At 42.7% G+C, this 12798-nt stretch overlaps 1 long non-coding RNA gene across 2 annotated transcripts in view; it reads left to right on the plus strand.

Annotated features, from left to right (window-relative positions):
- The window catches only part of LOC130859597 (uncharacterized), a 50991-nt gene that overhangs the window by 15891 nt on the left and 22302 nt on the right, over positions 1-12798 (plus strand). Inside the window, exon 3 of one of the 2 annotated variants that reach the window (XR_009055225.1) lies at positions 5406-5482. The exons of the other annotated variant lie outside the window; for it this stretch is intronic. This is a non-coding gene — a long non-coding RNA (uncharacterized LOC130859597). The remainder of the gene's footprint in view (positions 1-5405; positions 5483-12798) is intronic. 2 annotated transcript variants of the gene reach the window in all.

Consider the following 12798-nt stretch of genomic DNA (forward strand, 5'->3'; position numbering starts at 1 on the left):
AATTGATTTATCAGTGTTAATATTTAACATGTATTAACCTTTTGAACTTATAATACCAGAACTAGGAATTTATTCTGTTGATGATATACTCATGCCTGTGGCTAAAGCCATAAGTGCAAGGATGTTTCCTGCAATGCTGTTTGCCGTAGAAAAAGGCTAGAAACAATCAAATCGTTTGTCAGTGAGGGAACTCATTAAATAAATGGTGATAGCTCCCTATAGTGGAATTCTGTGCAAAAGCGAAAAAGAATGAAGTAGATCTGCGTGTGGTGAAATGCAACAACCTGAGATATGTTAGTGAGTGAAATAAAGCAGAGTTCAGATCAGAACATCACTTCCCCCATTTGCATTAAGAGAAAAAGATATGATAGATTTAAAAATATACTTGTTTATGTCTGGACTGTCCCTAGAAGGAGAAATAAGAAATAGTTGCCTCTGGGGAGGGGACCAGATTCTGGCTTGGATTGGAGAGTATGCTTTTATAGTATACTCTTTTTTAAAATCTCTCTCTTTTTTTGCAGTTTTATTGAAATGCAATTCACATACCATGCAGTTCACCCATTTAAAGTGTATAGTTCAGTGACTAAACCATTTTAAAGTATACAATTCGGTGGCATTAACTACATACACAGTGCTGTGCAACCATTACCTATCTATTTCCAAAGCTTTTTTTTTTTTTAATTTTTATTTATTTATTTAATTTATTTATTGGCTGTGCTGGGTCTTCATTGCTGTACACAGGCTTTCTCTAGTTGCTGAGAGCGGGGGCTACTCTTCATTGTGGTGCACAGGCTCCTCATTGTAGTGGCTTCTCTTGTTGTGGAGCACAGGCCCTAGGCGCGTGGGCTTCAATAGTTGCGGCACATGGGCTCAGCAGTTGTGGCTCACGGGCTCTAGAGCACAGGCTCAATAGTTGTGGCGCACGGGCTTAGTTGCTCCGTGGCATGTGGAATCTTCCCAGGGCAGGGCTCGAACCCGTGTCCCCTGCATTGGTAGGTGGATTCTTTACCACTGCGCCACCTAGGAAGTCCCTCCAAAGCTTTTTTAGCCTTCAGATAGAAACTCTGTAACCTTCATGTTGCAGTCTTTTGTATATTTGGTTTTTTAAATGGAAGTGTGGTTGATTTACAACATTATATTAGTCTCAGGTGTACAACATGGTGATTCAGTATTCTTATAGGTCACACTCCATTTAAAGGTATTATGAAACAACAGCTCTATTTCCCTGTGCCCTACAGCATATCCTTGTAGCTTATCTGTTTTATACACAGTAGCCTGTATCTCTCAATCCCATGCCCCTATCTTCCCCTCCCCCATCCCTCTTCCCACGGGTAACCACTAGTTTGTGCTCTGTATCTGTCAGTCTGTTTGTTTTGTTATATACACATCTTAATTTTTTTAGACTTCACGTATAAGTGATAACAAAGAGTGTTTGTCTTTTTCTGTCTGAGTTATTTCACCAAGCATAATACCTTCTAGGTGCATATGCGTTGTTGCAGATGGCAGAATTTCATTCTTTTTATGGCTGAGTAACATTCCAACATTTTATATACCCTCCACCCACACACACATCTTCTTTATCCATTCATTTGTTGGTGGATACTTAGGTTGCTTCCACATTTTGGCTGTTGTAAATAGCGTTGCTGTGAACATTGGGGTGCATGTATCTTTTTGAATGAGTGTTTTCATTCTCTTCGTATATATACCCTATATACCCAGGAGTGGCATTGCTGGATCATATGGTAGTTCTATTTTTAGTTTTTTGAGGAACTCCATACTGTTTTTCATAGTGGCTACACCAAGCTACATTCCCAACAACAGTGTACAAGGGCTCCCTTTTCTCTACATTCTTGCCAACATTTGTTATTTGTGGTCTTTTTGATAATAGCCATTCTGACAGGTGTGAAGTGATGTTTCATTATGGTTTTGATTTGCATTTCTTTGATGATTAGTGATGTTGAGCATCTTTTCGTGTGCCTGTTGGCCATCTATATGTCCTCTTTGGAACAGCGTCTATTCAGGTCTTCTGCCCATTTCTTAATTGAGTTGTTTGTTGTTTTGATATTGAATTGTATGAAGTGTTGATGTGTTTTGGATATTAACCCCAGTTGGTCATATGATTTGCAAATATTTTCTCCCATTTAGTAAGTTGTCTTTTCTTTTTGTCAGTGGTTTCCTTTGTGCAAAAGCTCTTAAGTTTAATCAGGTGTCATTTATTTTCAATTGTATTTCTTTTGCCTTAGGAGACAGGTCCAAAGAAATATGGCTATGATTTATGTCAAAGTGTTCTGACTATGTTCTATTCTAAGAGTTTTATAGGTTCAGATCTGACATTTAGGTCTTTAATCCACTTTGAGTTTATTTTTGTATACAATGTGAGGAAGTGTTCTAACCTCATTCTTTTACATGTAGCTGTTCAGTTTTCCCAGGATCATTTATTGAAGAGACTGTTTTTTCCCCTATTATATATTTTTGCCTCCTTTGCTGTAGATTAATTGCACATAATTGTGTGGGTTTGTTTCTGGGGTCTGTTCTGTTCATATGTCTGTTCTGGGGCCAGTACCATGCTATTTTGATTATTGGAGCTTTGTAGTATAGTCTGAAGTCAGGGCGTGTGACCTCCAGCTTTGTTCTTTTTTCTCTCACTATTAGTGGAATTTAATTTGTAATTAAAAAAAAAAAGCCAAAAACAACTCCTAGCAAACAAAAGTGCAGGACTGTACAGCTTTACAGGGGAATTCTACCAAACATACAAAGAAGAGTTAATACCTATCCTTCTCAAACTATTCCGAAAAATTGGAGAGGATGGAATACTGCCAAATGCATTCTATGAGGTCACCATCACCCTGATACCAAAACCAGGAAAAGATGATGCAAAAAAGGGAAATTACAGGCCAAAATCTCTGATGAACATGGATGCAAAACTCCTCAACAGAATATCAGCCAACTGAATTCAGTGATGTACAGAAAGAATCATATACCATAATCAAGTAGGATTTATCCCAGGGACCTAAGGATGGTTCAAGATGTGCAAATCAATCAGTGTGATACAACACATTAACAAGAGGAAAGATAAAAATCACATGATCATCTCAATAGATGCAGAAAAAACATTTGAGAGCATTCAGCATCCATTCGTGATAAAAACTCTCATCAGAGTTGGTATAGAGGGAACATATCTCAACATAATAAAGGCCATTTATTGCGGTATGTGGGCTTCTCAGTGCGGTGGCTTCTCTTGTTGCAGAGCAATGGTTCTAGGCACTCGGGCTTCAGTAGTTGTGGCACTCAGGCTCAGTAGTTATGGCACATGGGCTTAGTTGCTCCGTGGCATGTAGGAATCTTTCCGGACCAGGGATCAAACCCGTGTCCCCTGCATTGACGGGCGGATTCTTAACCACTGCGCCACCAGGGAAGTCCCAAGGATGCCCACTTTTGCCAATTCTATTTAACATAGTACTGGATGTCCTAGCCAGAGTAATCAGACAAGAAAAAGAAGTAAAGGACATCCAAATTGCAAGGCAAGAAGTAAAACTATCACTATTTGCAGATGACATGATACTATATATAGAAAATGGTAGAGTCTCCATCAGAAAACTATTAGAACTAATAAATCAATAAAGTTGCAGGATACAAGATTAATATACAGAAATCTGTTGCTTTTCTGTACACTAATAATGAACTATCAGAAAGAGAAAGCAAGAAAGTAATTCTTTTTAAAATCACATCAAAAAGAATAAAATCCCTAGGAATAAACTTAACCAAGGAGATGAAAAATCTGTACTTAGAAAACTATAAAACAGGAACTTCCCTGGTGGCGCAATGGTTAAGAATCTGCCTGCCAGTGCAGGGGACACAGGTTCAATCCCTGGTCCGGGAAGATCCCACATGCCGCAGAGCAACTACACCCGTGCGCCGCAGTTACTGAGCCTGCACTCTAGAGCCCTCTAGCCACAACTACTGAAGCTCATGTGCCTAGAGCCCGTGCTCCACAACAAGTGAAGCCACTTCAGTGAGAAAGCCCACGCACTGCAGTTAAGAGTAGCCTCCACTCGCTGCAACCCTGCTCACCACAACTAGAGAAAGCCCACGTGCAGCAACAAAGACCCAGCGCAGCCAATAAATAAATAAGTAAATAAGTTAAAAAACTATATGAAACATTTATAAAGGAATTTGAAAATGATACAAGGAAATGGAAAGATATCCCAAGTTCTTGAATTGAAAGAATTATTATTGTTTAAATGTCTGTACTACTTAAAACAATCTATAGGTTTAATGCAATCCCTATCAAAATACTCGTGACATTTTTCATAAAGCCAGAACAAATAATCCTATAATTTATATGGAACTACAAAAGACCCCCAAGTTGCCAACGCAGTCTTGAGAAAGAAGAATGTAATATTTGATTGTTTACAGCCATGTGCATGTGTCACCTTTTAATTCTAAAAACTAATGTAAAAAAAGAAGGTAAATCAGGTTTACAAAACTTAGTAACATGTCTAAGATCCCACAGCTCCTACTCCATGGCAGCAAATAATAAAAATACTTGCAAAGAATCAAATTTTAGCCATCTTTCTGGATGCTCTAAGGGATGTTGGATATCATCTAACTCCCTCATTTTACAAATGAGGTAACAGATTCACAGAGGCCGCCCCAAGTCAGGAAGCTCTGCAGTAGCAGTCCTCCCAATCTGAGGGACAATATGCAGAGTAGGCCACAGAAGTGGTCTCTTGCTCCTTGACGAGAAGTGGGACCTCCTGTCTCAAAGGGGATTTAGGAATCTCCCACTTGAGATCTATCTTGTATGTCCCGTGTACCTTTTCTATTAGTAGGGAATGGGGCCATTGCACCCTGATAACAGTCTTTCTGTTTATCTAAAACTATGCAGCAAACTTTCAGGGCCTACCTCAATTTCTACTTCTAAGAAAATGTCTCTGATTGCCCTCGCACATCCAAATCCCCACTTGATTCTTAACTCTTAAAACATTATTATTTAAAGCATATAATTAGCAGTCAGGGAATGATGTGAGACATTTTATAGCTGTGTCATTTGAGTTCATTCTGCTCATGAGTGTAAGCTCCAGGAAGGCAGGAATCTGGTTGATTCCCTGTCATACGTACCCAGTAGATGAGTGATGGTTGATTGGGTGAATTGAGCTGTGCTGTTCTGAAGAAAGAAGCGATGGTATGAGATGTGAGTTCATCAAAGGATTTCTCTGTGCCACCCAGCAGAGACGCCTGTTGGATCACAGAACACTGGAATTGATGGAGGTTGTGAGTACCCCTCAGTCACCGAGCACCAAGTATCATCCTTCCTTTGTCGTACTGACCTTGGCATTAATGACAGCTTCATTTACGTGACTGATTACAGTTCATCTTGTCCTTTTTTCCACCTCCCCCAATAGACTGGAAATTCCATGAGAATATGGACCATGTCTGTCTAGACTCACCGTCATATCTCCACCACCAAGCCTGGAACATAGTAGGTGCTCAAAAAGTATTTGTTGAAGGAATGGATGAATGAATATGTCACCTTTTTCTTTCTTTCTTTTTTTTTTTAAATTAACTAATTTATTTATTTATTGGATGCGTTGGGTCTTCGTTGCTGCACACGGGCTTTCTCTAGTTGCTGCGAGCGGGGGCTACTCTTCATTGTGGTGCGCAGGCTCCTCATAGTAGTGGCTTCTCTTGTTGTGGAGCATAGGCCCCAGGCGTGTGGGCGTCAATAGTTGCGGCACATGGGCTCAGTAGTTGTGGCTCATGGGCTCTAGAGCACAGGCTCCATATTGTGGTGCACGGGCTTAGTTGCTCCGTGACATGTGGAATCTTCCCAGGGCAGGGCTCGAACCTGTGTCCCCTGCATTGGCGGGCAGATTCTTTACCACTGCGCCACCTAGGAAGTCCATCACCTTTTTCTTATAGATGAAGAAGCAGAGGCCCAAAGAGGTTGGGCTTCTTAATGACAAGGCTGGGACAAGAAGTCAGGTCTCCTGGTCTCAAGTGGGTCAGCATCCTTTCTATTGGGTTGGCCAAAAAGTTCATACGGGAAAACCTGAACAAACTTTTTGGGCAACCCAGTATTTTTCCTTTGTGTTCTGTCAGTATTGGAGTCTAGTCCAATCCTTTTGTTTCCAAATGGGAAACTGAGGTGCAGAGAGGGGAAGGAATCACACAAGGTCACAGAAGAAGGCACTGGCAGAGCCAGGCCTGTAACCCAGGTCTCCTGACTCCTAAGCGAGTGCTCTTTCTTTGTAATGGCATAGAAGAAACAAAGCTGGATTGGGCTTACTGCCAAGCCCCTGTAGGAGGTCACATAGCCGAGCAGCTCTCAGAGTTCTTTGTCTATTATTAGCCTGAACTTTTAGTGACTCTGGTCTTCAGCAGCCTTTTTCCCCTCTTTCTTTTGCATTTGGCTTTTTGTGTATATGTGGTATGTGTTTTAAATAAATGGTGCTACGTGTAGGAAATGGGCTTCAGCACCGTCCTGCTGCAGAGGCCCTGAAGAGAATAAACGTGAGAGGGGGCCCTGAGAAAACAATTAGCTTCCCTCCTCTGAAGTGACTCCAGTGCCCCAGGGCCGCCCTCTCGGTGGCCTCTCACAACTGCCAACCCAAAACTAAGCTCCTCACACAATAAGAAGGAAACGGCCAGGAAGAATTTACAAGGAGGACCGACAGTTAGTATTGACTGCTGATGCCTCACTTTGGTGAGGACCGAAAAATAGCTCCTCCCAAGCTGCCGTCCCTTTTCTAACTTTCCCATCAATTTCCCATCTCCACGTCATTTATCCATCAGCCACCAAATATGAACTGAAAGTCCCTTTCTGCACAGAATTCTAGCCTCTCAAAACCTTTTTCTCTATTTTGCCACATACTTGTTCTGAAGAGGGACACACAAGAAATTTAAGCAGCTATTGACGTTGGGTTACTTGGAAGGGACCAGAAACACAGGATAGACAGTAACTAATGTTGTTTGCAAAAGTATAAAATGACCAATGAGAACAGCTGTACAAGTTCAAAGGAGGCAGAAGTTGCTTTGGGCCAGGCTAGGTCAGAGAAACCTCAGGGGACAGTCGGAACCAGGTCTTGCATGTTGATTGTCTATTGCTGAGGAACAAGTTACCTCAGTGGCTTAGAGCAAAAACATTTATCATCTCACAGTTTCTGTGGGTTAAGAACCGGGTCCAGCTTAGCAGGGCGACTCTGGCTCAAGGTCTTTTGTGAGGTTGTAGTCAAACTTCCAGCCTGAAGTCTCAACAGGATGTGGAGGGAAACCCAATCTCACACTCACTGAATGGGTCGTTTCGGTCCCTCGTGACATGGGCCTCTCCACACAGCTGCTTGAAGCGTTGGTGCTGGCTTCCCCCAGGATGAGAGATTTAAGAGAGAACAAGAGTGACCAGGACAGACATCACAGCCCTTTTGTAACCTAATCTCAGAAGTGACACCCCATCACTTTTGCTGACTCTTCATTAAAAGCAAGTCACTAGGCTCAGCCCACATACAAGGGTGTGAGTACCAAGAGGAAGAGGTCATTGAGAGCCATCTTAGAGGCTGCCTGCCACATCCTGCTGGATGAGTAGGATTTACATGAGGTGTAGGAAGCATTCCAGGTAGGGAATAAGAATGAAAGCACAGAAGTTAGAAAGGTTTGACTGGGGTGATTTGGTTGGAGCCAGGCATTTGAGTAGGAGTGTAGGTGGTAACTGGAGAGGTTGTTTGGGCCCAGATTGAGCTGGGTTTTCAAATGCCAGGCCACAGAGTTTTATTTCTGTACTCAGGCTCTTGTCTCTATTCCCCTACTCAGCTGTAAGCTCTGTAAGTACAGGAACTGTGTCTGTTTTATGCCTAGTATATCTCTGTGACTTACAGTGGAAGCTGGTGTGTAGTGGGTGATGAGGAAAATTTGTTGAACGAATAACCCTATGAAGTCAGTGTGTAAGGAGAACGCAGAGGGCCAGATCTGTCTTTTTCATTCTGTGTCAGGATGCTGATGTGTCCGCGTTTTCATATGCTGACACGACTCAGCAGGATTACTCGTGGAGCTCCTAATCAAGATTTAAATGTTCTCCCTTATTCCTGAGGTACCACTATTCAGATTACGTAGCACAACAACAGAGAGGAGCGTTGAGCTTTAATCATGTGCATTCCCTTGGACTAAAAGCTCTTGAAACACCTTATCGTTCGGTTGAGCCTCAGAATCTTGGTACGTAGGCGAAAGAAGACAAACCTGCTATCTAAGTGCAGACAAGGCTGGTCTCACGCAGCAGGCCAGGGGCATAACGCGCAGCTAGACTAGGCAGGCTCCTGACACCTGGTCCTGGCCACATACGTGCTGCCTCCTTCCTTTGCTGGCTGGCTGGGACACCTCTAGAAATCATGTTTGTGCATTCATTACCCGTCCGTGTGAAGGGAGAATTTGTTCTGGGGAAAGGAGTGAAGGAAGCAGAACTGTTAGGTGGAGGGTGAGTTTGTGCGGGCTGCCTTCATAAAATGCCACAGCCTGGGGGGCTTCAACGTTAGAAAGTCATTTCTTATAGTTCTGGAGGCTGGAAGTCTAAGATCAAAGTGTTGGCAAGTTTGGTTTCTCTTGAGGCCTGTCTCTGTACCTTACAGATGGTTGTCCTCTCGTGACCTGTTCTCTGTGCGCAAACATCCCTGGTGTCTTTTCCTCATTGTACAAGGACACCAGTCCTATTGGATCAGTACCCCACCTGTATGACCTTGTGTAACCTTAATAGCCTCTTTAAAGGTGCTATCTTCAAATACAGTCACATTGTGGGTTAAGGTTTCCTCATACAAATCTGGGGGGACACGATTCAGTCCATAACACTGGGCAAGGTTTGTTATACGTGTGCCTTGTATCCTGTCATCCAGGTGCTTCTAAGGGAACGATAATCTCCCATCTGCAGAGATGGTGATCAATGATTCTTCAAGATTCTTCACAGCCACCTCTCAGTTGACGTTACAGGCGTCTCCAAGTTAGTAGAGGCGGTATTATCTCTCCTCTACAGAAGAGGAAACCAACCAGGAGGGCTCTCAGGTCCCACCCCCAGGCACACTATAGAACCTGGTTTCCAGATACTGGGCCAGCTCTCCCTATGCCCTGCCTTGGTGTAATCTGCTCTTGACCACTGAGGACCAGCCCCTGCAGCACCCCCATCTAGATTCTAACTGCCCACTTCTTCCCCCTGCCCACTCCATCAGAACTTACCCCCTTTCAAGGTCCTACCATCTGATTTTCAAAGCGACGGTTAGCTGTCTGAAGAAAACTGTCCTTAGTATCCATGTGGATTTGTTAGTGTGACATTACTCAGGAGGGATCCTAGCCAAGCAGGTTAACAGTCTGTGACACTTTTTAGCTTGTAGAATATTTTCTTCATATACCATATCTAACTTACTTTCATTGTAACAAGAATTCTCTAAAGTGGATGCTCTTGTTATCCATACTTTTTAGACTCAGAGATAAGACAGTTAACCCAAAATCACACAGGTAAGTAAGTAGCAGAGATGGGACTTGAATCAGATACTGTGTTCTCTTTTTACTTTGTCTTGCTCCACTACCCAACTTTATGGGTTAGTTCAGAACAGTGTTTTTGTTACACTGACGTTTTCCTCTAAATATTCCAGTATGTGGCTCTTGCCCTTCCCCGTCTATCCTGTCCTGACCTACCCTGCATGGAGCTCCCACAGCTCCATTCCTGCTTAGCTGGGGGGACCACAAACACATGTGCTCCCTCCTCCCTAGGCTTTTGTTTCTTCATCTGTGATGAATCTCATCGGCTGGGTTCATTTTCCAGTTTTAAGAGTCTAATAAACTGTCTTTATCTTCCGTTTCACTCGCTCTGTAAATAGTTATTGAATATCTGCTGTGTGTTAAACATTGTGCTACATACTTTTTTCCCTTCTTTTCATTTCTTTTTAAAATAAACTTGGATCTTTGAGTGTGTCCTGCCAATGGAAAACAACAGCAACAAAAGAGAAAACCCAACAGAATGAAAAATAAATTAAAAAAACTTCTGCGATAGGTTCTTCCCGCTGCTCACCATGCCAAGTGAACTTGTAGACCCAGGGACTACAGCAGGTTTACAGAATGCAGTATACAATCCACCAGAACAAGACCGATGTGGACCCTGCCTCGGGGCATATACTTTCTTACATGCCAGGATTGCCCCTGGAAAGCATCTAGTCAGGTACTTTTACAGAAAAGAAAAGTTGAGCCACATGGATGAATGACTTATAAAGTGAAGAAAGGACACGCAGCAGGAAGTGGCAGAGGGAATCCGGGTCTCTTCATTCCTAGTTCGGGGTGTTTTTCTTCCACACTGTGTGTTGTATTATGAGTTCTGCCTTCTCAGCTTGCTAATGAGACGGTGGCCTCTCTGGTGGGTGTTTGTGCCTGAGATCTGGCCCGGTGCTGCTGTTGGTGGTAGCTGACAGCAGGCCTCATGGGGTCACCGTTTCAACATCCTGAAGCAGAAACCCTCCAGTTTCCATTGAAATTTAAGACACAAGAGTATAAGAAACAAAGCCTGATGTTCAGGGTATGAGCCAGCTCAGAAAACCTTCACCACCCCTTACGTCTGGTTTCTCAAGGAGACACCCTGAGATTTAGGCCAAGTAACTTACTGAGGAGGCAGTAAGCACTGGTGTGGGATTTAGCCCCCGTGTTGCTTTCCAGATGGCAGCACCCTCGTCCATGTGTTTTTCATAAAACCAACAGGTTGGTGCCTGCACATGGAATACCTGTTTGCACTGCAGGCCCTCAATAAGTGTGAATTTCGCCACAGTCATTTTAACAAATTATTGTGTTCTATCAAAGTTATACAGGCATGTAATTTATGTTTTGTTTTGATTTTGATTTTTTAATTGTTTGGTCATGCTGCAGGACATGCAGGATCTTAGTTCCCCGACCAGGGATCGAACCTGTGCCCCCTGCAGTTGAAGCCCGGGAATTCTCTACAGGCACATAATTTAAAAAGTCAACTTCTATGGTGCTACAGGGTTTATTAAGACAGAGCGGTCCTTGGCCTCCCTCCACCCCCCCCCCCCACTTTTCCTTTCCTCGAGGGACCATTTTCACCTTGTTTAGCTAATTCTTCTACCTGTCTATAAATAACATGTTTGTATTGCTGCTTCCTGATTTTTCAGTTCAGGCGCTATCTGTTGACTTCCTAGCATGAGAGATGAGGGTTCAGCTCCCTTTTCTCCTCTCAGCCCCTCTACACATGTTACACTTCCCATAGCCCCTTTGTTCCCGATACGGTTATAGTGTACTTTTGGGCAGATCAGTAATCTGTGCACTTGTCAGTGTGACAGTGTAAACCCCACTCACAGCTAAGCCACAGAGCCAGCTATGATTGCTTTTCCTTTCCAATGTGTCTTTTTCTTTCTTTCTTTTTCTTTCTTTTTTTTGGGTTATCTTGTTTTTTCAAACATTTGGGTTTCTAAGATCTTAGCATTAATTCACAGTAAACCCTGCCAGTTGTCCAGATCTCTCCATATGTTCTTGGGGAAGTCTCTTGGAGGCTTCCTTCTTTCCTGCTCTGGGGGCACTGCTGCCATCTGGGGAACTCCGTCCCCCGTACTATCATCTGGGGAGGCCCCTCGCCTCTTTCCTGTCTTGGATCACCTGTTTCTGGATCCCATGTCTTCTCATCTTTTTGCTTCCTTCCCTCTTTTCGATGACTTATATATTCTAGAACTTCTGACAGTGCATGAAAGGGAAATTTTTTGAAACCCTACATCTCTGAAAATGTCCAACTCTTGGTTGGTTAAGTTGTGGGATCCTACGTAAGAAGTCATTTTGCCTCAGAACTTTGATAGTGGGGCTCCATTGTCTTCTAGCTTTCAGGACTGCTGTTGAGGCCATGCCTTCTTTGCATGTGGCCTGGTAGGATTTCCTTGTCCCCAGCATTAAGAAATGTCACCAGGACGTACCTATTGTGCTGGCCACTTTGTGGCCCTTTCAGTCTGAAAGCTCATGTCCTTTGAGTCTGTAATGTTTTCTTGAATTATTTTATATCCTTCGTTGTATTTCTAAAACTCCTGTGATTCAGCTATTGGGATGAATTTCTCATGTGTTCTTTCCTAGTTTCTATCTTTGTCTTTTTATTCTACTCTCTGGGAAATTTCCTCAATCTGTCTTCTAAGGTGTTTATTACATTTTTTGTTTCTGATGTTGTATTTTTTCTTTCCAAGAGCTCCCATTGGAGATTTTGCCCGAAAAAAAAATCCTTTTTAGTGAAGTTTTAGATACAGTGAAATTAGACACGTGTTTAATCCACTATTTTTACCCAGTATCTCTGTATACATTGGTTATTTAATAATTCCTACCATCTATTTATATCAAATCCTTTAAGCTTTTATCATGGTTTCCTGTTAGTTTATATTTTTGACACACAGCCTAGAATGTGGTATCTGGATAGAACCTTGGGATTGTCTAGTTCCTCCCTGTCAACTTACGGAGAGAATACCCAGGTCTCAGAAAGGTGAGGTGTCCTTTTGGAAAACACTTGTTTCTGTCAGAACTTACACATGTGAGATGGGTGATTTGGCAGGCACGCTGTACTCACGTAGCTTTTTTTTTTTTTTTAATTCTTTTCCAAAAAGTGTTGCTGAGGTATAACTGACATAGAGTAAATAAATTGCACATATATAAAGTGTGTGATTTGACACATTTTGACATGTGTATGTGTATGTACACACACACTGCTGAAAGCATCATCATAATTGATATATTGACCGCTCCCCAGATCCCCCCATTCCCCTTTGTCATGCCTCCCTCCTGCCCTCCCCA

Source organism: Hippopotamus amphibius, chromosome 8, assembly GCF_030028045.1.
Source record: "Hippopotamus amphibius kiboko isolate mHipAmp2 chromosome 8, mHipAmp2.hap2, whole genome shotgun sequence".
In the NCBI taxonomy this organism is placed as follows: domain Eukaryota; kingdom Metazoa; phylum Chordata; class Mammalia; order Artiodactyla; family Hippopotamidae; genus Hippopotamus; species Hippopotamus amphibius.